This window comes from Dipodomys merriami, unplaced genomic scaffold (genome assembly GCF_024711535.1).
Source record: "Dipodomys merriami isolate MVZ:Mamm:240054 unplaced genomic scaffold, mDipMer1.0.p SCAF_8, whole genome shotgun sequence".
Classification (NCBI taxonomy): domain Eukaryota; kingdom Metazoa; phylum Chordata; class Mammalia; order Rodentia; family Heteromyidae; genus Dipodomys; species Dipodomys merriami.
Genome location: NW_027206401.1, coordinates 52,320,451 through 52,347,795, shown reverse-complemented (window position 1 = coordinate 52,347,795; position 27,345 = coordinate 52,320,451). Strand labels below are relative to the sequence as shown.

Genomic DNA, 27,345 nt, shown 5'->3' with positions numbered 1-27,345 from the left:
TATGAACCATACTAGGACATCCTTTAGTAGAGTGTCCATTGTATATATTTTAAATCCAAACAGAACAATTTCCTCAAAACTTTGTTTATACTAGAGAACTTGATGAAATCCATATGGTGATGTTGATTGACAGGGGAAAGGACATCAATAACTGGCAAGAAATAAGACTTCATTGTGAAATGAGGAAGTTGCCCCCAAATTGTGGGCCTGAGATGGAAATCGTAAGTTCCGTAACCTTCTCATTAGAATCATTCTCAAGTCCTATATTCCTTTGACAGCCATTGCTAGATTGTTTTTCCGCTCTCACCTTGCCAAACAAAAAGCCTGCCAGAACCATCTTCATACTAATCGTCTCTTGGATAGGTTATTGTGAAGTGATGTATTGAGTGTACAGTCTGGGAGCAGGGAGTGGGAAGGGAAGTGGCCCCAAATGAGTTACTTGAGGTCTTGGGTCTCTAGTCCCTAGGCCATCCCACTATCTTTCTTTCTTCCTTTAACAGCTATGCTTTCAATTTGTAGGAAATGATTTAAAGTAACGTTGCTACCCAATGAGATTTTCAGTTTGACTGTTTCTTTTTAAAACAATAAAATCCTTGTTCAGAGTGGCTCTGCTTATTTAAACTCTTTAAAAATGCTTGCTATAAATAGGGAGGTACATCCCTGTCAATTCCTACATTTTAGATGAACATATCTGGTTCTGTCTCATGTCCTCAAATCCATAGTTATGAAGCTCTTTCATTTTTTGAAATATATATGGGTGTATATATAGTATTTAATTAATATGCCTATTATTCTAAACAACATCAGGCCTTTATGACATTTTCACATCAAGCTCTTGACTTGTATGCTCTCAGTGGTTTAACTTGCAGGTTTATTGTTCACTTCATCCTTGCAAAAGATTATGACAAAACACTCAGCAGTTTGCCTTTATCTTTGCACATTTTCACTGCACTTTAGTCATTTTATATCTCCTCTGTCTTCATATTTTTATATCTTCTCACTATGTTTTGTTAAATGTATAAAACATACTCACTTTATAATTTGTAATTTAATTTAATTTTATTGTAAGGGTGATGTCAGAGGGGTTTCACTTATCTAAGTAAGGTAATGAGTATTTTTTTTGTCGAACATTGCTACCCCATCCCTTGTTTTCTCCCACTTTTCCTTCCATCCCTGACCCTACTCCCCCAAGTTGTACTGTTCATTTCCAACACAGTGTCTTGTATCACTGTTGCATTAGTTTACCCTTTGTCTTTGGTCCCACCATTCCTGTGATTCCCCTTTCCTTCCCCATATATATGCAAGACATAGAGTACCAAAATCAAAAACAGTGACAACAGAAGATAAACCAAAGGGGTGGAGAATGAACGAAAAAAGTAATAACGTCACAAATTATATTAAAAAACAAAAAGAAACAACCCCCCCTCTTTGTCCATATCTTGGAGCTCATTTCAATTAGCATCATTTAATATGGTCATATGTATATCTCTATTGAGCCATTGTGATTCTCTTCTAAGAACATTCTAGACATATTCTAGTTCTTACAAATGAGGGAAACATTGCAGCCTATGTTTCTTTGGTTCTGGCTTACTTCACTTAATATAGTTTTCCCAAGTCTTTCCATTTCCTTACAAATGGGGCAATGCCATTCTTTCTGATGGAATCATAAAATTCCATTGTGTATATATACCGCATTCTCTTGATCCATTCATCTACTGAGGGTCATCTGGGTTGGTTCCATATCTTAGCTATGGTGAATAATGGTGCAGTGAACATAGTTGTGCTGGTAGCTTTGATGTGGTCTTGCTTATGATCATTTGGATAAATGCCAGGAGTGGGATTACTGGATCATAGACTAGTTCTATGTTTAGTCTTTTAAGGAACATACACACTGCTTTCCAGAGTGGTTGAACCAGCTTACATTCCCACCATCAGTGTTCCCTTTTGGCCACATCCCCACAAGCATCTGTTATTATTTGTTTTCTGATAATGGAAATCCTAACTGGGGTGAGGTGGAATCTCAATGTAGTTTTGATTTGCATTTCTTTTATGGCCAGAGATGTTGAACATTTCTTCATGTGACTACTGGCTATTCTTATTTCCTCTATAGAAAAGTCTCTTTTTAATTCTTTAGCCCACTTATTAATAGGGCTGTTGTTTCTTTGAGGACCATTTTATAATCTTTGGATGATACTATTAATGTATTATTTGTCTCTCTGTTAGAAATATTCTTAAATGTGATTTTGCAGTTCTTGAACCTCCATCTGAATAAATTCTTTGAGGATTAGTCTGACATTGGATTTCTCCAGAGACAATTAGCATCTGTTGCCAGTCAGTGGATACTACCAACTTAGAATCAGTTTCAATTAAACTCTAAACATGAATTTCTTCCTATCTATGAGGTAAGGTGAGTTTGAGCTATAATAAATATAAGGAAATCTTATTATGAATTATTAATTCCGTCCCTTTTCCCAGCATCAACATATGAGATACGTTCCCTTCCTGTCCCTTGGTACGCAGGTCAAGTCTGTGTGTATTTGTAAGTTACCCTAACATGAATGGTCTAGCTTATTAGAGCCATAGCATCCTCTATACCTATGGTGAGTAGCCACTAATTTTTGTCTCCTATCTTGTACAGTTGAGTAGGCCTCAAAAATGGAAACTCCAGTAAACTTGGAATCAGTCTTCAAGTTGCAAACTGTTCTTAGCTGTTGCCTAATTCTTCTGAATTCCTTCTTTTCCTTAGTTAGTGGAATCGGAACATATCTCCCTGGCAGTTTATAGATACGTTTTGAGAATGTTTTAGAAATTGCCCTGCATTTTAAGTTAGTGGTTGCAGGAAGTCTGTCAGGCACTCTCCTCAATCTCTTGAAAACACAATTTTTAGGATTTACTTTTCAGAAAGGATGCTAGTATCCTAGTATCTTACATGGTTTAGATCATTGAGCTATACTTAGCACATCTATAGCTGCTGACATTTTACTTGATTTGATTTATGTATTAATTATGTATTAATTGATAGATGTGATATTGAGCATCTGCTTGGGAATTTGAATAGAAGGCTAATTTTGGTGTGTTGTTTGAAGTCTGCTGGGATATAGTGCCATATCGAAATGCAGAATTAAGGTAGTAGAAATGTTGAAACAATAAATAGCTTGGAATGACCCAAAATGAGTCTCTAGCATCTTGTAGGGTAAAAGGAAGAAAGTAGTCAGGAAAGAAAAGTGTTCAATGATGGGAGTCAGTCAAACCAATATAGAAACTAATTGAAATATTCCCAATGGCAAAAGTTGGAACAATTTGAACAAAATAAAAACAAATAATAATAAATATTAATCACAAACAATAAAGCAGTATTGGATTATAACCCAAAGTTTGAAATAAATATCCATGTATCCTTACTGGCCTGAGAACCCCTCTCTTGGCTAGGTGATCAAAGTTAACATTGACAGTGTACAAATACTATATATGATGTTATAAAAATATTTTAACTCTATGACTTTTCTTTCCCAAATGCATATGCACAAGTAAAATTATGAGAAAATGTAAAATATATCCAAAATTAGAGCTTTCCTCAATTAAAATTAACGAACAAAATTAGAGGCTTTGAACAAGTCACTCAAATGAACATTCTTTGTCCTATAGAAAGACAGTACAGTGTTAGAACTTAGTTCCCTTTCATTTCCTACATGTGGAAACGAAAGGTCAAAATTGAAAGAAACTATTTTGAAAAGACAGAATGTTACCTTCTTTTACTTATGGCATTGCTGTCTGACCTTCCTTTTATAAATTGTGTGACAGTATGAGCTCATGTAAATCAGCATAGTGGAATGGGATGGATTTGTAATACCTCTCAGGAGATGAAGTTATTATAATGCTGGCACTGGTTTTTAGAATGAGTAGCTAACTTGAAGTGATAATTTATTATCACTCACATATTGTCTGAAATTTTTGAATATCACCTTATTTATTCTTCACAATGTGTACTAACTTATAAGTTAATGTCATCTCTATAACAAAATATCACAAAGTGGATGCTTTGTATAAACATGAATATGTTTCCATATGCTGGAAAGTCCAATACCAAAGCACCTAAAAACTCATTGACTTGTAACAGGTCCATTGTTAGTTTCTTCTCACTATGTGATTATGTGGTAGAAAGAATAGCTTTCCTTTATAAGACACTAGTCCAGTTCAGGGGACTCTGTGCTTATAACTTACTTCTCAAGCTCCAGCCCCTACCTTGAGTACTATGACTTTGGTAGTTCAACTATTTAGTTGAATAGGAGACACAAACCTTCTTGTCAAAACAGCTAAGTTTTTAATTCTCATTTGAAGGCAATGAAAATTAAAGAATTGAAAACATTAAGAAAAATAGAGTCAGACTTGCCCAAGAGTTTGCAGCTCCTAAAAAATGAACATGTTTCAAACTTAAATCTGCCCAATTCATATCAGCCACGTACAAACTATGCCTTGGAAAAACGAAGAATCTGTCTTGGCTCACCATCTTAATAAAATAGGGAATTGAATTCTTGAATTTCACACCTTCCCTATCTCCAAATTTATCTGTAATTTTTCCCTGGTAGTAAAATTTCCTAACAAATTGAAATTGGATGTAGGAGTGCATGCCTATAATTTCAGCACAATATGAGACCATACTTCCTTCTTCTGAACATTTATTTATCTTTTTCACATACACAAAAAATGAAGGTATCAGAATGAAACTTTCCCTGTGACTTAACACACCAAATCCCTGGCTATATTTGTATTATTGTCTCTTACTGTATGCATCTATCCAGCCATCATTCTAATTCTTTCAATTATGCTTTACAGTCAGTAATTTTCCACCCTCAACTGTGAGTTACTCCCTGCTTCTTATGTACAGTTAATAATTTTCTTTATTGGGATAGGTAGAATGGTGAGATATCTTCCAATAATGGATTGGTGCATACAAACACACACACACACACACACACACACACACACACACGCACACACACACACACACACACACGCACACGCACACATTCTCCTCAGTTTTGCTTTCCTGTTGTAGTAACAGTTCTTAAAATGTGTTCTAGAAGCCAGGTGTAGTTATTCCAGAACTCAGCAATCTGAGGCAGGAAAGTCATGCATTTGAGGTCAACTTAGGCTTCATAATGAGACCTTGTCTCAAAAAACAAACAAGCATAAAAAGTGGTCTAAATTTGTTGTTTAACTTTGTCACCTGCTATATCTAATTGGCTCTAATCTAGCTCTTTCTTTCTTTCTTTTTTTTTTGACTTTTTTAATCGTAAAAATACTGCACAGAGGGGTTACAATTACATGATAGTAAACATTGTTGCCTCCTCCTTTGTTTCCCTTCCCATCCCTTCCCTTCCCTTCCCATCTCCTCCAGTCTCCCCAGCGCCAAAGTTGTAAAGTTCGTTTTTCGACTTAACATCTTGTACATCTCATTGTTGCAATGGGTCCATCTGTATCTCTATTTAAACAATTTGTTTTTTCTCTTCCCCTCCACAAATTATACCAACATCAAATACAGTGAAAACAAGAGTTATACCATGGAGGAGGAACACACAAAGCAACAATCATCTTATAAATATGTTCGATACAATAGCAAGAAAGAAAAACCATTTGAGTCCCTATCTTGGGGTTCATTTCACCTAACATCAACGTATCTGACCATTTCTGCTTGTCTCAGACATGTACTAGTTATTGCAAATAAGGGAAACCATGGGACCTATGTTTCTTTGGGCCTGGCTTACTTCACTTAATATCATTTGTTTTCCAAGTCTTTCCATTTCCTAGGAAATGGGGCAATGTCATTCTTTCTGATGGAGGCATAGAATTCCATTGTGTATATATACCACATTTTCTTGATCCATTCATCTACTGAGGAGCATCTGGGTTGGTTCCATATCTTAGCTATAGTAAATAATGTAATCTAGCTATTTCTTAAAGTACTTCACATGGTTAGCACTGCTCTACAGATCATTAAATCCAAAGGACAGCTTCTAATCTCTCTCTCATCATTTATTGGAAACCTTTGCAACTTGAAACGGTTTCCTATTTGTAATAACATACATCATGAAAAGAGGTTGACCCATTGTAACAATGAGATGTACAAGATACTATGTTGAAAATCGAACTTTACAATTTAAGTGGAGGTGGGGAGGAGGGAGTTAACTAGTGTTACCTATTATTCCCCAGTTTTGATTTTAGAGTTACAAGGCACAGAAAAAACTTGAGCAATAAATGGAAAGAGCAGTATAAGCAGAACTACATAACTTAATGTCAATGCAACTCATAGCTATAACATTTTTTTTCCAAATAAAAGCAAGATAAAAAAGAAGAAAATAGCTTGCATCCAGCCTTATTTGGATTAATCCATTTGTTCTAGTTTTTGTAGTTTCTGACCTGGAATTAAAATTGGGAGAAATCTCCATCAACAAGTCAAATTAGTCCTATTCTTTCTATATGTAGAAAAACAATACCCGTAGAAAAACAATACCCTTGTGTGTGTGTGTTTGTGTGTGTGTGTGTGTGTGTGTGTGTGTGTGTGTGTGTGTGTGTGTGTGTGTGTAGTATCTTACATTAAAATAAGGCATTTGAGATAACATTGTCTTCCAACCATATAACCATATGCTTCATAGTCCAGTCTCAAGGCTATCTTCTTTCTCTTCGCACTCATCATTTACCTCACTAAAATTTCCCTTTCTTTCTCCAGTGTGAACACGTGGAGTTTCTCTCTAGTGACTACAGGTACCAATTCTTGTGGCCATGTTATACTAGACATCCCTTTGAGCTGGTTCTTCACAGATATTTCTTCTGCCTTCTCTATCCCTCGAAGGATGCCTACCTTTTTTCCTGGGCTTCAGTTGGGTGCCTTCATGACTTTTCTCAGCAACATCTTTGGTACCCAGATCTTATTCTCTAAGGTACGCTCCATAGAGCCATTCAATTTTTTTCTAATCATATTCTTGTACTAATTCTACCATTATTACATCATTATTAATGAAGTCTTCAAGTGCCTATTAAGGAAAATCTCTTGGTCTTTGCTGTTGTTCTTTTCCAAAATTTTGCTTTTTATCTTAGTTGAAGTTGTTTAAAAATGTATTGTCTTTCAATTGCTGCAGAAACTTCCCAGATTTCTTGACTCTTAGAATTTCATTTGCCTTCTTTGAATTGAGCCAGAGACACGACTTAAACCATTTCTTAAGAGAGTTCAGTTTCTTCACTACCAGGTATAAAACACACAGTATTTACACACATACACACACACACATATGTATGTATATGTATATAGTATATGTATATGTATATATATCTATATATAGAGAGAAAGAGTTTCTTCCTTCCCTATGTGTTCCAGTCACTGGTTTTCTAACCCACTTGTTTAAGCTTGCTCTAATATGGTCTGTGGTTAGAAATGAAAAGTTAAGCAGGTTGTCTCAGATGTTTACATTTTTTAAGATTAGCTTTTATATAAATGAATAACTCTGTACCAGTCTGAAAATACATGGAGTAGAGGAGGTGCATTCAGTACTCCAGCAGCCTGTGGATAATAACATATATCCAAGAGCCACCAAATGCTATCTATGCATTAAAAACTTGACAAGCAGTATTTTAAATTCCCAGTCTCAGACACTGGTTCTGCAATCTTTCAGTAGAATTTAGGTATCAGATTACCAATCCCTCTGGCATTCATATTCTGCTGACTTAATACATATATACCCATATAACCAGTGGTGGTCACAATATAAACCACTTAAACTTACAGAGGAGCAAACCAGCTGTTGCAGCCACTGTCAAAGTGAGATCCATGGCACTACAACTATCTATATCAAGTTAGAAAGTTTTTATTTCCTCATTGAATATTTTGTCCCCACTATGTAGATTCCACATGGTAAGTCAGTGGGTTGACATGGGAGTTATAATTAGCCTTCTTTCCTTTGTAGTTTTGGCAGGTGTAAGATATACATATAAACTGCAGGAAGAAAAGGAGTAGAAACCTTATTAATTTTTACATGAGTCCAGTAATAGCCAAAAATAGTAGAAAAAACGTGCTTCTACCAAGACACCAATTCAGATTAGATGCTCCTACTTCTTGGAAATGTGAAAGAAATGAAGGCCAGTCAAATGAGAATAAGCAAAAGCTATTCAGAATTTTCTAACTCAAAGTAGTCGTCTATGGTTGTGAAGCTTTTGGAGATATTCAAAGGCAGGCAGAGTAAGGAAAGTTTAAAGTGGAAAAAGAGAGGGGATTAATTGTGCCCTGAATGGCAAAAGGAAACTACAGCCAGGCTAAATTTAAATATGGTGTCCTAGGTCATAAGAAAGGGTAATACTTGGTATTTATTCTCTAGTAGATTGTAAGGTGGAAGTGGAGCAGATATTAAGGGAGCTATCCATTATTAATCAAATTCTGGCCATTCAGGGACAGTTATCACACTGATTATTTGGCTATTGTTTGTTCCTTCTCTAGTAGATTGTAAGGTGGAAGTGGAGCAGATATTAAGGGAGCTATCCATTATTAATCAAATTCTGGCCATTCAGGGACAGTTATCACACTGATTATTTGGTTATTGTTTGTTCCTAGAGGCAACAGTCTGACTTCCTACAGATCTGATTTACATCAGGCTGGTTACCTGGATGGTTACTTATTACATATAAGAGCCTTGGTATGCCAGACAAGTTGGTGCTTAGAATTCTATTTTGTTTTCTTCCTTTTTTTTTGGCAGTGCTGGGGTTTGGACTCAGAGCTTCAAGCCTGCTAGGCAAGTATGTTTCTGAGCCACACCTTTGTGTGTGTGTGTGTGTGTGTGTGTGTGTGTGTGTGTGTGTGCAGGCTATTTATTTTTTTTGTGGGTCATAGGGCTTGAACTCTGGGCTTGGATGCTGTCCCTCAGCTCTTCAGCTCAAGGAGATTGCTCTACCACTTTAGCCACAGCACCACTTCCAGTTTTCTAGTGGTTAATTGGGAATAAAAGTCTTACAGACTTTCCTGCCCAGGCTGGCTTTGAACCATGATCCTTAGATCTCAGCCTCCTTTGTAGCTAGGATTACAGGCATGAGCCACCAGTGTCCAGCTGCATGTGAGTTTTGAAACAGGTTCTCACTTCCTGTCTAAGCTCAAGTTGGACTGCTAGCTATCTGTTTTACTTTATATGGGATGAGAGGCTTGTACTACCCACATCAAGCTTCTTCTATTGAGACAGAGTCTTTTGGTCTTTTCTGCTAGCCTGGAACCATGCTCTTCTTGAGCTCAATTTCCCAAGTAGCTAATATTACAGGAATGAACCACCAGTACATGGCCACAGTTCTATTTTCATATGTAATGTGGGCATTGTTGGTTTGTATGTTCAGTCTCTCAGAAATAGAAAGCCAGAAAGAAGAGAGGACATTCCTTTTCTTTTTTTTTTTTTTTTTTTTTTTTTATCCGGTCGTGGGGCCTGAACTCTGGGCCTGGGCGCTGTCCCTCAGCTCTTCAGCTCAAGGCTAGCGCTCTACCACTTGAGCCACAGCGCCACTTCCGGCTTTTTTCTTTTTGCTTATGTGGTGCTGAGGAATCGAACCCAGGGCCTCAGGCATGCAAGGCAAACGCTCTACCACTGAGCCACCTTCCCAGCCCGACATTCCTTTTCTTTACTGCTATCTCATACATTTAAAAAAGGAGTAGCTCTTAAGAGCAGATGTTTAAATATGAGGAAAATACCATAGGTACATTTTCCTTGCCCACTAATATTGAAAAATTTTGGAAACTCCTATTTAGAATCTGTCCCCTAAGGGGAAAAACAAATCGTTTAAATAGGGATACAGGTGGACCCATTGCAACAATGGGTCGTTATGGTCGTTATGTCTAAAACGAACTTTACAACTTCGGTGGGGGGGGGAGGATAGGGTAGGGGGGCAGGGGAAGACGGGTAGGGATGGGAAGGGGAAACAAAGGAGGAGGTTACAATGCTTTATAAGAAATGTACTCATTATCTTGCCTGTGTAATTGTAACCCCTCTGTACAGTATTTTCACAATTAAAAAAAAAGAATCTATCTCCTAAATAATTGAGGAAAATAATGTAAGAATCACAAACAATTTTCTATGTGGAAAACTTTCTCCAGGGAAACACTGGCATGTTAAACTGAACCTAGTTACTAGATGGAGGAGACAGATGCAATAAATATATGTGTGCTATCAAAGTGCAAGAAAAAGGGGCCCATATGCTTAGAGAGCCTGACAGGTGTGACTTGAGCCATCAGGTCTGTTACAGCTTAAATTTAAAAGCTTATTACTAAAGGTCTGGTCTCTAACTGGTGGGAGGTTCTGGAAACTTTAGGGGATGAGTTCTAGCAGGAGGAAGTAAGGTCACTGGGGATGTATCCAAGCGGTCTGTATCTTGTCCTTGGTCTCAACTCTGTGTCTCTCCTTCCATTGTCTGGCCACCACTAGGTGAATAGCCTCTGCCATGTACTGGCAGCTACCACTACATTCTCCTACAGGCCTAGAAATATAGGGCCAAGTGACCATGGATTGGAACCTCTGAGCCTGTATGCTGAAATAGCTCCTTCTACCTTTTATGTTGTTTGTGTCAGCTATTTTGTTATAGCAATGAGAAACAGACTAATGTAAGGCTTGAGAATCATCCAGAGAGAGGGGACAATTCTTCTAATTTTGCCTTAGATATGGTTCTTTTGGTTTAAATGGAATACAATGGCTTTTCCAATGATGCTCCGATAAAATCTCTTTGCCTCTTTGTATTCCTGATCATTCTGTTGGTGGGCTGATTTTAGCAGATTGTATCCTGGTGAATATTTACTGTGGTTGATTTTTACATTCTGACCCCAGTTACAGTGAGCACAGAGAAGGGATAATGAAAGGTATTTTAGGAGACCAGCCAAAATATCTATACAGCACCTATGAAAAATGAAGCCCTAAATGCCATGATATCCACTCTAATTTTCCTGTTTCACCCAGTGTTAATTGCTTCCTGCCCTTAGCCCTTAAAATGAACCTTTAAATTTCATATCCTGTACACTTGGAAGTCCAGTGTTTTAACCCTTTCCACAATATGGAAGTAGATGCATTTACATTTTCTTTTTTGGGCTTTCTTAAAGACAGTTCAATTAACCTCCCAGCAGTAGGTTTGACAATTCTGACTTTGCATCCAGCTCTTTCCTTGATTTTCCTCCTCAACAGATTCTTTGTGGTAAGATGAAGACATTATCATCCATGATTCATTTATTTCCTAAATCAAATCAAACAACGGAAACTTGTCTTTTGCAACTTTATTAATTTTTTAGGACTTTTAAGGGAACCAATTTTTCCCCTTTTGTTAATATATCTCTTGTCCTTTATAGAATTACCTAGTAGATATTGTTCCATCGTTCTTGCTTCTCCATAGACTTTGTAGATTGAAAAGCAAAAAATAAGGTAGAAATTAGTCCAAGAGCCTTTTGACCAGCCTTTTATGTAGATGGCTTGTTTCTCCAGAGAATTGAAACTGCTCTATTGCCCTTCCTTGTACTTAATGAGACCTATGAGCAAACACATGAGTCAGTGGAAACTAAGAGGTAAATATGGAAACTAAGAGTTTAAATATGCTCTGATGGCAGCTGGCTTACTGTGGGAGCTGTTGCAAAAGAACTCTACTAATGGTTCAAGCAGATGGACAGAGGGAAGAAAGTTGAATGTTAGAATGTGTGAGAGGCTAAAGGTCAAGGTGAATGAGCCTGGCGATTTCCTGAAGTCTGTGGGTGTTTTTGTGTTGTAGCCTAAATTGAGGATTGTTTTTAATTTGATGCATTTTTCTAAACTTTAAGTAGGTTCATTAAACCAAAAAAGAAAAAAAAATGTCTCTACTCTTCATTTAGTTCTCAATTAAATTTGGGTTTTAGCTTTTAAAATAATACAGTATTTACTTGTCAAGTATAGGCATTTATAATACATTTTAAGCTCAATATGGTTTTAAGCTCAATGTAGATAAACTCAATATGGTTTATTTAACAAATATTTCCTTTTTTTCAAAACATGATCCCTTGATTTTTTTTTAACATATTAAAAAGTATATGTATTATGTACTTTTGCCATTTTTTAAAACTTAAAAATAAATTGTCTTTTGTTTCTTGTGGGGGCAAGGGAATTACAAAACAGTTTAAATATGTTGTACGAATGTAACTGCACCATTTGGTTTTTTTCTTGAAAATCTTACTTTTCAGATGCTTGTTGAGCTTTAAGCTTTAAAAATCCAATGCCGTTTTCTATTCCTTCTGATTTTGTAACTCTTATATCTTTCATTTTTAATCAAGTTTTATTGAAGCCAAGACATTAACTAACTTCTAGTTTGGCAATCAAGCCCTTTAAAAGAGGTCATAAATTTGAAAGCAAGATTGGTTTTGTTCCAGAAAAGAGATTTGAAAGCTAAAATATATGTACCATTTATAAAAAGAAACAAAGTAATGCTTTGTTGCAAAGGTACACTCCATATTTTTCTAGTTCAGAAAATGAAGCAGGTCTCAGGAAGCAGTGGGAAAATTACCCCTCCAGGTATCCAGTGGTTCTTCCCACAGGGACTGCCACTAGCAATGACACTGCTTTCAGGTCAACTACTAATTTATTTAACAAATGGAATTTACATGGTATCAAACCCCAAATTTAACATTGTTTAAAATAGTCACGCACACCTAGATGTTTAGTTTATCTCTTTGTTTTCCAAACCTGTTCAGATTGAAATTCTTTAGAAATTCATAAAACGATAACCAGTATTGGCTATTAAAAAACAACAACAAAGAAACTAACCTCACATCATAGCAGCTATTTCTTTACAGGTTTCATGTATATTTGGAGGTACTCTTCGTGTTTCCATTTCAAGAATTACTCATTACAATACACTATGTTATAATAATGAGCAACAAGTAGAGATTGTAATCGCTGAAAACCAAATACATTCCAAATGTGGAGCATCAGCTTTTTCGTAAGTGATTGATTTTCTTTTCTTTTTTATGAGATTTTGTTATATTTTGGTTGCTGGTGTGGTGTTCAGAAGTTATAAATTATTGTTAAAGTGGTTTTTAGGTATAAGAGGGCCCCCAAAGAAACTAGAGCACTGACCAGTAACACCTGTGTAAGGAAAGAATGCTAAATATTTACTTCCTCTGCATCAGTGTCTTAGTTAAAGGCATTGACTAGAATTTCATTTCTAAAAAATTGTCTTGTATGAGCAACATACACGGGATATATGTTTGTTCCCCGGGGTCAATGAATTTTCTCAGAGCTTTAACCTACTAAACCACATTTCTGAACAAAAAGGCACAGTAAACTTGAAGAAAGAGCTATGACATTAAAGGAAGAAATATGTCAGTAAATATCATGTGATCATATAAAGCTGACTTAATGATTAACAATATGTTTTAAGCCAGAGACCAGTGGCTCAGGCCTAATCTTAGCTACGCAGGAGATTAAGATCTGAGAATCAAAGTTTGAAGCTGGACTGCGTAAACAAATCCAAAAAGACTCTTATTTTCAATTAATCAGAGAAAGTCGGAGGTGGAGGTGTCACTCAAGTGGTCAAGCACCAGCTTTGAGTGAAAAGCTTAGCAAGAGCACAAAACTCTGAGTTCAGGCCCCAATACCTTCATCAAAATAAAAGTTGTAATGTATAATGCAAAATCCTTGTGGTGCATTTTACAACCATTTTAAGGATTAGCTTTTAACATGTCAAGGTAAAAGCCCAGAAAATTTCCCTTTCAGAGTGATGTGAGCTGGTGAGGAAGAACTTGTGAGGAAAAGAGACAGCAGGTTTGGCACAACACAGACATTGCCCTCTCCACCCTACCCCCAGATCTTCCACTGACTGCTATTGTTTGCTAAACGCTGAGTCTTTATTTCTGTATTTATAAAATGGGGTCAACATCTATCACACTGAACTGTTTGTAGTTTGAAGCATGATAATTTATTTAAAGCAGCCATCTCGGTTAGGCGAATATTTATTTTCTTTCCTTTCAAAACACTTGAAGAACATTTATTCGATGCTATACAACATGTTTTGCATGTATCTGTGGTGTTTATCAAAAGCCAACGAAAACTCTTAGGGTAAGTTCTCCAACTGATGCTGTTTTGCACTGGGGAAACAGAAGCACAGAACAGAGTCTGTTTCATTACAAAGCCTGCATCACTAACCTTAGACTATGGGAAGAGATGCTATATGAGCTTGTTGACTAATACTGGTATGTGAGACAAAGGAATAAGAGATCTTAGAATTCTTTTATTAATGAGTTTTTTTTATTGTGAAAATACCTTACAGAGGAGTTACAATTACATGAGCAAGGTAATGAGGTTGTGGGGCCTGAACTCTGGGCCTGGGCGCTGTCCTTCAGCTCTTCAGCTCAAGGCTAGCGCTCTACCACTTGAGCCACAGCACCACTTCCAGCTTTTTTCTTTTTCTTTTTTTTGCTTATGTGGTGCTAAGGAATCGAACCCAGGGCCTCATGCATGCAAGGCAAGCGCTCTACCACTGAGCCACCTTCCCAGCCCCATGAGTACATTTCTTATCAAGCATTGTTGCCTCCTCCTTTGTTTCCCTTACCATTCCTGCCCTCCCATCCCTCCCTTCTCCCCGATTCCACCCTCCCCCAAAGTTGTAAAGTTCGTTTTTTGACATAACGTTTTGTACATCTCATTGTTGAAATGGGTCCATCTGTATCCCTATTTAAACAATTTGTTTTTTCCCTTCTCCTCCCCGAATTATACCAACATCAAATACAGTGAAAACAGGGGTTATACTGTGGGGGAGGGACACACAAAGCAACAAAGAAATCATCTTATAAATATGTTAGAAACAATAGCAAGAAAGAAAAACCATTTGAGTCCTTATCTTGGGGTTCATTTCGCCTAATATCAACCATTTCTGCTTGTCTCAGACATATACTAGTTATTGCAAATAAAGGAAAACATGGGACCTATGTTTCTTTGGTCCTGGCTTACTTCACTTAATATAATTTTTTCCTAGTCTTGCCATTTCCTAACAAGCTACCAGCACAGCTATGTTTATTGCAGCATTAGTTACCATAGCTAGGATATGGAACCAACCCAGATGCCCTGCAGTAGATGAATGGAGATCAAGAAAATGTGGTAGATATACACAATGGAATTCTATGCCTCCATCAGAAAGAATGACATTGTCCCATTTGTTAGGATATCTTAGAATTTTTAAATTCTCATAACTTGAAAATGACAATGAAAAAGTAAAAATAATTTAAGGTCCCACCCAGCATATTACCCAGAAAAAAATTAAAAATAAGCAGAGCTTAAAGCGACAAAACGTCTGTATGGCTATTGTCTGTTGGTACAGCTTCCATAATGATGTCATTACGACGTCTGCATGCTGGCAATTAGTAAGCATTTTTCTCTGTACATGGAGCATTACTGAGGCTATGGTATTAGAAAAAAGAGAACCTAAATGTCAGTGGCTTAATACAAAAAAGTGGTAACAGAACATCTATTTACTACAAGACCTCCATTTGATCTTCCTGTCTAGTTATCTCAGTCTCAAAGCTGTATCACCTCAACTGCTGCCTGCTCTCTGATGACTGCAATAGTAATAAAGCTTGGAGGACCAAGCTCCTGGACCACAGAATCCTACCATTCTCTGTCAGAACTCAGGGTTCTACCTGCCCATGTGCAAGGGTAGAAAGGAGGACTGAATGTTGCATCACCGATGTGAACCACATGTACTCAAGACTGTTCATGAGCTTTTAATTTTCAGAATGTGGCTTTTATGGTCACTTAATTCCTATCACTAGTCATGTCACTTTCATTTTAGTCAATTTTCAATATTGCACATCAAAATATTTTAAATGATTTAAGTGGGAGGCATTCTCCAGTAAAGATTTTGGAAACTGAAGCCACTGATCTTTAACCAGCAAGAATCACATGTTTGTGCTTCTGTTTCAATCTATAGAAGGTGATCTATAAATCTATAAAAACAAAAAAGGAAATAAAACAGAAGGACTGCCCTTTCAATCTGCGCCAGTGTCTGGGTGGGACATGGCTTGTGTTAGAGGTTGTTTGCTTCTGCTGGGAACACTGAAGAGTGGAATGAGCGGTGCGAGTGTTATTAGAAACAGGACTCACCTTCTGTAGTTTCTTCCACACTATGACCAATATGTGCCCAACAGTTGAACAATGGTGGTTGCCCATGGTAGCATAAACAAGCAATAGCTCCAGTGGTAGCATAAACAAATAATTGTAGAAATACAGTATCCAGAAAACAAAACTATACCATGAATGCTATAAAAGATGAAGTACTTTCTGTAAACAAAACCCAGATGAACATAAATGTGTTAGTCTAGATTTTTTTTTAGCCCATATGGTCTTTTGGCTTGAACTAAGGGTCTCATACTTGCTAGGCAATTGCTCTGCCACTTAAGATAACCTCCCTTTTCTATTTGCTTAACTTTTGATTTTTCAGATAGGGCCTTGGTGCTTTTTCCCATGCTGGATTCAAACTTCAATCCTTCTACCTCTATCTCCTGAGTGGTTAGGACCATAGATGTGTATTCCCAAGCCTAGCTGTTGCTAAAAAATTAATTGATGGCATTTCTTGGGAGATTATTTATTACTTCTTAATAAAACTGAATTTATTTAAGTGTTGTAAACATGGAAGAATTATAGGCATGGCCTTGAAAATTTTTAGTAGTTGAAATCAATTATTGCCTCAGCTTTAGATTTTCTGTTTTTAACAGATCAAGTGTTAAAAGTAAGAAGCAATTCACATTAATGGTTATTTTAAAAATTGTCAGCCTTGCAAATTCATTGAGAATTCAATAGCTATCAGCCAAAAACAACAAAATAAAATAACAAATAATTTAACAACCAACCAAACCACACTTAAGTCTTCTGCTTTCTTTTGTTTTGTTATGAATTTATTATCATCTAAGTCTGTACATAGTGTAATATTTATGTTTGTGACTTTGATTCTGCAATGTCTTCTTCCTGATACTAATCTATGAGGTGTTAAAATGTACGAAAAACACTTGCCTCATCAGACACATCTGGGAACTACAATTTCCTCATTCAATTGTCTGGGGTTGGGTTCTGCAATGGGCATTTTAAAAACCTCCTCCTACTTATTTACATTCTATATACCTGCCTTAGAAATCATGATTATAGAGTTTTCCAAAGTGAGTGAGGATGAGAAATATAAGTACTTATGGGAAACTTTATGGCAACTGCTTCACAAATAGATGGCTTCAAGACTCTGACAGTTTAGCAGGTGGTGCTCTATCTAGGGCTTCAGACTCTTACCTGCTCTGCAGGTTGTTGGGACTAAGGCTTAGCCAAGCATTAACTGTTTGCATTTTGACTTATCCATTAGCTATATAACCTTTCATTCTAACCTCTGCCTGTGGTTGCCTTGTCCTATCAAGTAACTAACCTGTCTGTTGAGTATTTGGAAGAAAATCAAAGGGGAGAGAACATTCCTTTTAAATCCTTGAACATGTAGGTGCTATATATATTTCATTTAGATTAACTGCCAAGGCCCACTAAAGCCCACATGCCCAATCCCATTATCTCTGAGCTCATGCATTATGCCCTGTGCTTACTTGACATTGCTTTTTTTGCTCTGCCTAAAACTCCCCTTACTCCACGCACCCTAGCCCCTGCTACTGTACCGGTTTCCAGATCCTGCTTGAAGTAGGTCCTATACTTAACACTTCTTGGTCTGAAGCCAATCTGTTTTCAATGAAGCTATTTCCTTCTGGATTTCCATTGAACCTTTTTCTTTTTCTCTATCACCCTTTTCTGCATGTTATATCAGCTGCTATGTGCTATATTTTGCATATTTACTTATCACATTGCTAATTTATTATGTATTCTACTACTAGAAAATGTGGTAGATTCAGGAGGACAGGAAGTTTTTGTTTGTTTGCTGATTACTTCCTAATTTTAACAGCAATAGCAGTGGCTGCCAGACAGTACATTTTCAGTAAATGCTTATTAAATAAGTGATTAGGAACTATGGCAGGTCAACTTTAGTCTGTACCTGGGTAGTACAGTATCTTTGTTTAAATTATAAAAATCCAGTGTCAGGCCTTACTCTAGTTTTGCTTTCAGATTGTCCTATTTTAGGAACTTCAGTATTATTTGTAGTGGACAAAATGGCCACCTTGTTTTTATGACACTAGCCTCCCAAGGGACCTTTAGAAATGGAATGATCCAGGGTTATTCTAAATAGCTCTTCCTTTTATGTCTCCACTTGCAATCTCTCCTTGACACAAAACTGGTAAGCAGTTTGCATTTAGAGAATGAGAAACTGGCAAAAGGTTGAAAATTCCATTTCAGAACTATCCAGAAACATCTGTTTGTAGATGACCAATAGTATCTGATTGATGATCTCTTTCATATTTTGTTATTCTTTAAGTACTTATTCAAGGAGTTGCCAATAAACAAAGCAGTTTATGAATATAATTTATCTTGATCATTGCAGTTTTCCCTAAGATTCAGTCTAATGAACTTTAGTAGACTTTTTTTTACTTCCTTGGATCTCTTTTTTTTAATTTAAATTTTATTGAAAAGGTAATGTGCAGCGGGGTTACAGTTACATAAGTAAGGTAATGAGTACACATCTTTTTGAAGTGCTACCCCTCTCTCATTTTCTCCCATGCTTTCCCCCTTGCAAACTATCTTCCTCTCCAAGTTGTAAAGTTCATTTCCCACATAGTGTCTAGTGAGTATCACTGTTGCATTGGTTTGCCCATTGTCCCACCATTTCTGTGTTTCCCTTTCTCTTCCCCAAATCAGGTAAACTTATATACAAGACCAAAAGTACAGAAATGAAAAACAGAGACAACAGGGAATAAACCAAAGGAAAAAGAAAGAAAAAAAGAAAGAACTGTAAGGTTTGGAAAGTGGTTCAGTGGTAGAATGCTTGCCTTGCATGCATGAGGCCCTGGGTTGGATTCCTCAGCACCACATAAGCAAAAAAAGCCGGAAGTGACACTGTGGCTCAAGTGGTAGAGCCCAAGCCCAGAAGTTCAGGCCCCATGACCGACAAAAAGAAAAGAAAATAAAAGAAAGAAATAACTGCAAATAATACAATAAAAAACCTCTGGTTTCATTTCTTGGAGTTCATTTTGATAAGCATCATTTTATATGATCATATGCACATAGCTATTCAGCCACTGTGATCCTCTGCTAAGACTATGCTAGACATCTCCTTCTTTGCAGATGACATGATTCTGTATATAAAGAACCCCATAGACTCCACTCCCAAGTTATTCAAGCTGATCCAAAATTTGGCAAAGTAGCAGGTATCCAATTAACCCACAAAAATCAGTAGCTTTTCTGTAGGTCAACAATAAGAAGAGCACGGCTGAAATCAGAAAAGCAAGCTCTTTTGTAATAAACTAAAAAATACCTAGGAATTAACTTAATCAAGGAGGTGAAAGAATCTCTATGATGAAAACTTTAAAAATATAGGAAAGGAAATTAAAGCAGACATAAGGAAGTGGGAAAACCTTAAATATACCTGGATTGAGAGAATAAACATGATGAAAATGGCAATATTGCCTAAAGCTATCTACAAATTCAATGCAATACACATCTGTATCCCAACAACATTCTTTAATGAAATAAAAGCAGTCCAAAAATTCATATGGAATAATAGAAGACCCTGAGTAGCAAAAACAATCCTTAGCAGGAAGAACAGTGCTGGAGGAATAATGATACCAAACTTCAAACTCTATTATGAAGCTGTAGTCTTAAAAACAACTTGGTACTGGCACATGAACAGGCCTGAGGATCTATGGAATAGAACTGAAGACCCAGACGTGATCCCACAGACCTATGGATACCTGATCTTTGATAAGGGGAACAAAATTTTGAGATGGAAGAAAGCCAGCCTCTTCAACAAATGGTGCTGGCAGAATTGGCTATACACACGTAGAAAACCAAAGTTAGACACTTATATATCACCCTGCATCAGAATCTACTCCAAATGGATCAAAGACCATGAGGTAATAGCAGATACTATTATAGGAAGGGATAGGGGATAAGCTAGGGCTCTTTGGTACAGGCCAAAACTTCCTAAATAAAGATCCAGAAACAACAAATAAAAAAAAGGCTGTATAAATAGGATAGCATTAAACAGCAGAGCTTCTGCATGGCAAAGGACGTAGCTAGCCAGATAAATAGAAAGCCCACAGATTGAGAGAAAATCTTCACTAACTACACAACAGACAAGGACCTTATATTGAAAATATACATAGTCATAGCTATGGTAAATAATGCTGCAATAAACATAGCTGTGCTGGTAGCTTTAATATGGTCTTGTTTGTGATCATTAGGCTAAATGCCCAAAAGTGGGATTGCTAGGTCATAGGGGGAGCTCTATGTGGAGTCTTTTGAGGAACCTCCATACTACTTTCCAAAGTGGTTGAACTTACACTCCTACCAACAATGCAGTAGGGTTCCCTTCTGTCCACATTCCCTCCAGTATCTGTTATTAGAGTTCTTGATTATAGCCATTCTAACTGGAGTGAGGTGGAATCTCAATGCTGTTTTGATTTGCATTTCTTTTATGGCTAGAGAGGTTGAGCATTTCTTCATGTGTCTATTGGCCATTCTTATTTCCTCTTCAGAGAAGTTTCTCTTTAAGTCTTTTGCCCACTTATTTATTGGGCAGTTGTTATTTTGAGGATTTGTTGTTGGGGGATTTAATTTTTTGAGTTTCAACTATATTTTAGATATGAGACCCTTGTCTGTTATATAGCTAGTGAAGATCTTCTCCCAATCTATGGTATGTCTATTTGCCATGCAAAGGACATAGCTAGCAATGTCCTTTGCAATTTCATGCAATCCCATTTGTCCAACCTTTCTTTGATTTCTTGTGATTCTGGGTCTCTATTAAGAAATTTTCAGCCTGTGCCAAGGAGACCTAGGGTTTCTCCTACTCCTTCCTGTATTGTTTTCAGGGTGTCTGCTTTGACTCCAAGGTCTTTGATCTATTTGGAGTTGATTCTGGTGTAGGGTGATATATGAGGATCTAGCTTTAGTTTTCTACAAGTGATTAACCAATTTTTCCAGGACCATTTACTGAAGAGGCTGTCTTTCTTCCATTCTATTTTTTAGCTCCCTTATCAAAGATTAGGTGACTATATATCTGTGGGTTCATTTCTGGGTTTTCAATTCTATTCCATTGATCCTGATATGTGTTCTTGTGCCAGTACCAAGCTGCTTTGATTACTATGACTTTGTAGTAGAGTTTGAAATTTGGTATTGATATTCCTCCAGCACTGTTGTTTCTTTTAGGAATCATTTTTGCTATTCGCGGTCTTTTATTGTTCCTTATGAACTTTTAGATTGCCTTTTCTATTTCCTTGAAGAATGAGGTTAGAATATAGATAGGTATTGCATTGAAATTGTAGATTGCTTTGGGAAGTATTGTCATTTTCATGATGTTGATCCTTCCAATCCAGATGCCCCTCAGCAGATGAATGGATCAAGAAAATGTATATATTTATATGCAATGGAATTCTCTGCCTCCATCAGAAAGAATGACAAGGCCCCATTTGTTAGGAAATGGAAAGACTTGGAAAAATGGTGTTAAGTGAAGTAAGCCAGGCCTAAAGAAACATAGGTCCTATGGTTTCCCTTAATTGCAATAACTAGTATATGTCTGGGACAAACCGAAAAGCAGATGTTAAGCCACATGAACCCCAAGATAAGGACACAAGGGGATTTTTCTTCCTTGCTATTGTTTCTAACGTATTTATAAGATACCATGTGATTTTTTTGTTGCTTTGTAAGTCCCTCCCCCCACTGTATAACCCCTGTTTTCACTGTATTTGATATTGGTATAATTTGGGGAGGGGAAGGGAAAAACAATTTGTTTAAATAGGGATACAGATTGACCCATTGCAACAATGAGATGTACAAGACACTATGTTGAAAAACAAACTTTACAATTTAGGTGGAGGTGGATATAGCTGAGGAGGTGGGAGGGAAGGAATGGTAGGGGAAAAACAAAGGAGGAGGCAACAATGCTGGATAAGAAATGTACTCATTACCTTGCTCATGTACCTATAACCCCTCTGTACAGTATTTTCCCAATAAAAACTTAATTAAAAAAAGAAAATGTGCATAAAGTTAAAAAAATTAACCCCCCCCCAAAAAATCCTCAAAGAAACAACCACTGCATTAGTAAATGGCCTAAAGAATTAAAAAGAGACTTCTCTGGAGAGAAAATAAGAACAGCCAAGGACACATGAGGAAATGTTCAAAACCTCTGGCCATAAAATAAATGTAAATTAACACTACATTGGGATTCACCTCATCCCAGTTAGAATAACTATTATCAAGAAAACAAATAATAGTAGGTACTGGTGGGAGTTTGTCCAAATGGCAAGCTACTACACTGTTTGAGGGAATGTAAGCTGGCTCAACCATGTAGGAAAAGCAGTATGGAGGTTCCTCAAAAAACTAAACATACAACTTCCCTATGATCTAGCAATCCCACTCCTGGTCATTTACCCAAATGACCCCAAACAAGGTCACACTAAAGCTACCAGCACAACTATGTTCATTGCAGCATTATTTATCATAGCAAGATATGGTACCAACCCAGATGACCCTCAGTAGGTAAATAGATCAAGAGAATGTGTATATATCAACAATGGAATTCTGTGCTTCCATTAGAAAGAATGACATGGAAATGGAAAAGACTTGGAAAAACTATATTAAGCAAATATGGCAGACTAAAGAAACATAGGCTCCATGGTTTCCCTCATTTGTAACAATTAGTATATGTCTAGGATAGCCCTAGCAGAGGATCATCTCAATAGGTATGTTCATATGACCATATAAAATGATGCTAATCAAAATGAACTCCAAGATATAGAACATGAGGATTTTTTTGTTGTTGATGTTGTTGTTTTTAATATACCATATTAAGTTCTTTCTTTATTCCCCTTTTTTCCTTTGGTTTATCCCCTGTAGTCACTGTGTTTGATTCTGGTGCCCTGTGTCTTGTACATACAACTATCTGATTTGGGTTAGGGAAGGGGAATAATAAAATGGAGAAACAAAGGACAAATGGTGAACAAATGAAACAGCAATATCCACAAGAAGCTAGATTGGAAATGAACTCTATAACTTGGGGTGAGGATGGAGGGAAGGGAGAGTTGGGGGAAAGGAAAACTGGTAGAAAAATGAGGGTGAGGGTAACAATGTTTGACAAGAAATGTACTCATTACCTTACTTATATTGAACTGTAACCCCTTTGTACATCACCTTTACAACAAAATAACATTAAATTTTAAAAATAGAATATCCTAGCCATATTTTAGTTATCACAAATGAGGCTTCCTTGGATTTTAAATTGAGATAATTCATGCCTACTCTCATGCTTCTCTGTTTTTCAAAGGCTCAAGTCTTCCTTGTCTTTATTATTCTAAGAGGAAGGCCTCCTTCCTCCCCTCCTTTGCTGAAAGGGATAATCAGACAGAACTGCACCAGTCTCTTCTCCCTCCAGCCCCACACTCGTACCACTGAAGTGTATATAAATGACCTAGATGTAGTTAAATAATGTTGTGAAATATAGTTTATGACAGAAATGTCAGTTTTGTGAAAAATGTGGATTGTTCCAGATGCTTCTGGTCTTGGCAGCCCAATCCAATCGCTGTCTCAACAGCTGCAAGCCCTTTGTGGGATCCCATGCCTCCTCCCACGTGTAATCTCTTATCAGTCAGAGCCCAATTGGTACCTGCTGCAGCTACTAAACTTTGGGCAAATAAAATAGCAGGGGTGAGTCATGAACAGCCTAGTAAAAATACCTGTCCCTGGTCTCTAAACTATATTATAATTGCATTCTTATATGCCTTGAGAAAAGGGAGTCAATGATTTGAAAGATAATTTATTTTAAATTGGGGAACCCAAGGACATTGCTGAAAGAAAAGATCTCATTTATTAAAATACTGCTGCTGCAGATTGTGTCATGCAAAATCAGATCACATATATCTCACTTGATCCTCACGTACTTGTGAGCATTGGAAACCATTTTGTATTTTAGATTAGGAAACAAAGATTCAGAGAGGGCAACTAAGTCATTCAAATACACATATCCAATGAACAGAAGACTAGGTTTGTTCTTAGGCATGGTTGCCTCTCAAATGTGCTCTTACTGACATAAAGTCTGAGAGACATGACAGGAACAGATCCCTCATGTCCAAATAAATGCTGAAAATATTCACTGATGGAAATATTCATGATAGAAATTTGTTTATTCACAAGTCTGACATTCACATAATCTGTATCTTGAAGATTTACAAGTCCACAAATTCAAAATTACCTATACCATTGTCATGCAGCTATATTAAAGTCAACTTGCTAGGAAGTCAGTAAGGCCCAGTCATTGGTTACATAATGGGACTCTTCAAGCTATCCCAAAAGATTCAAATCCAATCTTTGAAATAGGTAAAAATTATTACATCATAAATGCTGAGGGTTAAAAGTAAGAGAATGTCAAATACAATAGCCTGTTGGACTAAATCATAATTAATTAGAACTTCTCTGAGAACTAATCTTAAATTAGTATAGCACGGTGGGAAGAAAGACTTTGGAGCTTGACTTGCCAGAGACAAATCCATAGTTCTTCTACTACTAGTTAAACTTTGATGTAGCAAAATTGATTCATGAAATCAAGGGAATCAAGTATTTACTCAAGTGTTAACCATAATCACAATGCAAACTTTCTTGGTAAGAGCTCATTTATTTCTGGATCGATTTCTTTACCTTTGTCTAATTACTCACTCAGTTTACCAGAATTAGTAAGCTGGAAACTTCAATCACTTTCCAATTTCAAATATGTATCCAGAAAAGTTGTGTCTCATGCTCACATGGGTGACACATATACTAAAATTGCGGAAAAATAGAGAAGCTTAGCATGGCCTCTGTGCAAAGACCACATGCAAATTTATGGAGTGGTCACTATTTTTATGCATTAAATGTGTTTCTGTTATTTTATTAGTGAATATTAACTGTGTAAAAGGGATTTCATTGTGATAGTTTCATGCATTTATTGGATGTTTTAATCATATTTACTCCATTACCCTTTTTATCCACCTCTCCCCTCTTTTTTATCCACAATATTATTTATCTAGTTTCCACACATGAGAGTAAGCATGCAATATTTGTCTAAGTCTGGCTTATTTTACTTAACATGACAATCTCCAATCACATCCATTCAGTTTTTAAGAAAGGCCATGCTTCTGTTTCTGGAAGCAACAGTGGGATGAGTATAGCTCCAATATGATTAGTTTTAAAGGGACAATACTTAGGGGTACGGAACAAGTGGTAGAGTACATGCCTAGGGAAGGTGAGGCTCTGAGTTCAAACCCAAGTCCTACCAAAAAAAAACTTAAAAGTAAAAGACAATATTTGACAGTTGATTTGGTGTATAATTTCTGCAATGATGGTTCCAGAAGGAGTTATATTACTTTAAAGTCATCCCTTATAAAGTCATATCTTGACTTATCTCATTAGATTTCCAACTGGAAATCAGGATCATATTGGAATCATTCTGAGAGGCTATGTGTTGCTCTGAATTAAACACAAGCTCTAATACTTTCCAAGTTTGTTCCATCTGTAATTGCCATTAGAAACTTCAGACACGTGTCCTTGAATTTGATACCTGCCAAAAGAGCCCAATGATCTTTGACCAATCACCTTTCTCTAAGTGATTTACACGCAGCAGTATTCACAATACTCAACAGTATTCCTTCTGCCTTAGTTTACTGTTGTACACACATGAACAAATCAAGCAGAGTCAAGATGCCTGTATCTTTTTCATTCAGAGGTATGTCTTGTTTTTAAGTTTCCATAGCAATTGTGTTAATATTATCTGTAACTATTAGGTTTAGTAAAAGTTTATGCTTAAATTTGTAGTTGTAAACAATATTAATATAGACAAGTGAGTGGGTTAAAATGTTAGTTTTTATTCCAATTAAAAGCTATTCACTGACATGACTTCTTTTGCATAGTCTACAAGACTGTCCTCTGGAAAAGGAAAACTAAAGGAATGCCAATGTAGTATACTGTTGCCATGTGTTAGCTCTTTGGTTGTACTACTCAAGACTGTAAAAGAAGAGACTGAATGTTGATATTTTCTTGTTTCCTGCTTCAATTATCTTTAGTAAACTTCTCCTCCTCCTATTAGTATACCTTCCTTTTTTCTATCATTGTCTTTGAAAAGATAGGTTTCTTTCCCATTTTCCACAAGGAAGATTTACACATCCTGGTATTCCCACAGTGATCCCCTTCCCCCAAAGCCCCTCATGCATGTTCAATAACTAGTTCTTGAATTATAGTTAAGCCATTTCTCATTATGCTTGTAAGTGATAAATTCTAGCTAAGTATATTTTTTACCTTTCTATTATTATTATTATTACCATTGTAAAGGTGATGTACAGAGTGGTTACAGTTAGATAAGTCAGGTAATGAGTAAATTTCTTTTTGATTCTTTAGAATCTTGTTATCTCACATGAGAATTATGATGGTAACTTTCAGGTGTTACAGATAGGCAATGCAAATGGAATGATAAAAATCTGCATGTTAAATATAAGTGTAATTTTAACATGGATAATAAAAAAGACCAGCCCTCAAAAGAACAAGAGCATTTCAAAATGACATTGTAGGCCTTAATATACAGAATATTTTCCAAAGTAATGCTGTTTTTGGTTTGCTTGATTTTTTTGAGACAGTACTGGGGCTTGAGCTCATGGCCTTGGGCTATTGTTTGGCTTCTTCCTTCAAGGTTGGCACTCTACCACTTGAACCACATCTTTGTTATTGGCTCTTTTGCTGGTTAGTCAGAGACACGAGTTCTACAACTTTTCTGCTTGGGCTGGCTTTGACCTAGATCTTCAAATCATATCTTCCTCAGTAGCTAGGATTCATTCATTCATTTCATTCCATTTCCACTAACATAGTAACGACTTTCTAATTACAGATATATAATATCTCCTTACAAGTATCTTATTTTCTTGTCAATGGTTATGTCTAGAGTCTACCTTTTTGATGTGAAGCAGTTTCAAATTAAATCACACAGTGGATTTTCATTTTCTTACTTTAACATGACACACAGATTCCTAGTTCTAATGTGTTTGCCAAGAAAATACTTAACTCTCTATGTGGGCTGTTTGAAGCACCCCAGTACATCTGATTCTTAAATGTTGTCCATAGTTTAAGTTCTTTGGAATGCATTTGAAGTATGTGCTTTGTGTTTAAAAATAAAACTATAAAACTTTTTGTATCTCAAGTCTCTGACTCCAAATTATTTGTTTTCCTTTAATATCAG

General features: G+C 36.6%; 1 non-coding gene across 1 annotated transcript; it reads left to right on the top strand.

Moving 5' to 3' along the window:
- Nucleotides 1-24,880: 24,880 nt before the first annotated feature.
- On the top strand, nt 24,881-24,985 carry LOC138819584 (U6 spliceosomal RNA). Its single transcript, XR_011369504.1, has one exon. It is a non-coding gene; the product is annotated as a U6 spliceosomal RNA (small nuclear RNA).
- The last annotated feature ends 2,360 nt before the right edge of the window (nt 24,986-27,345 follow it).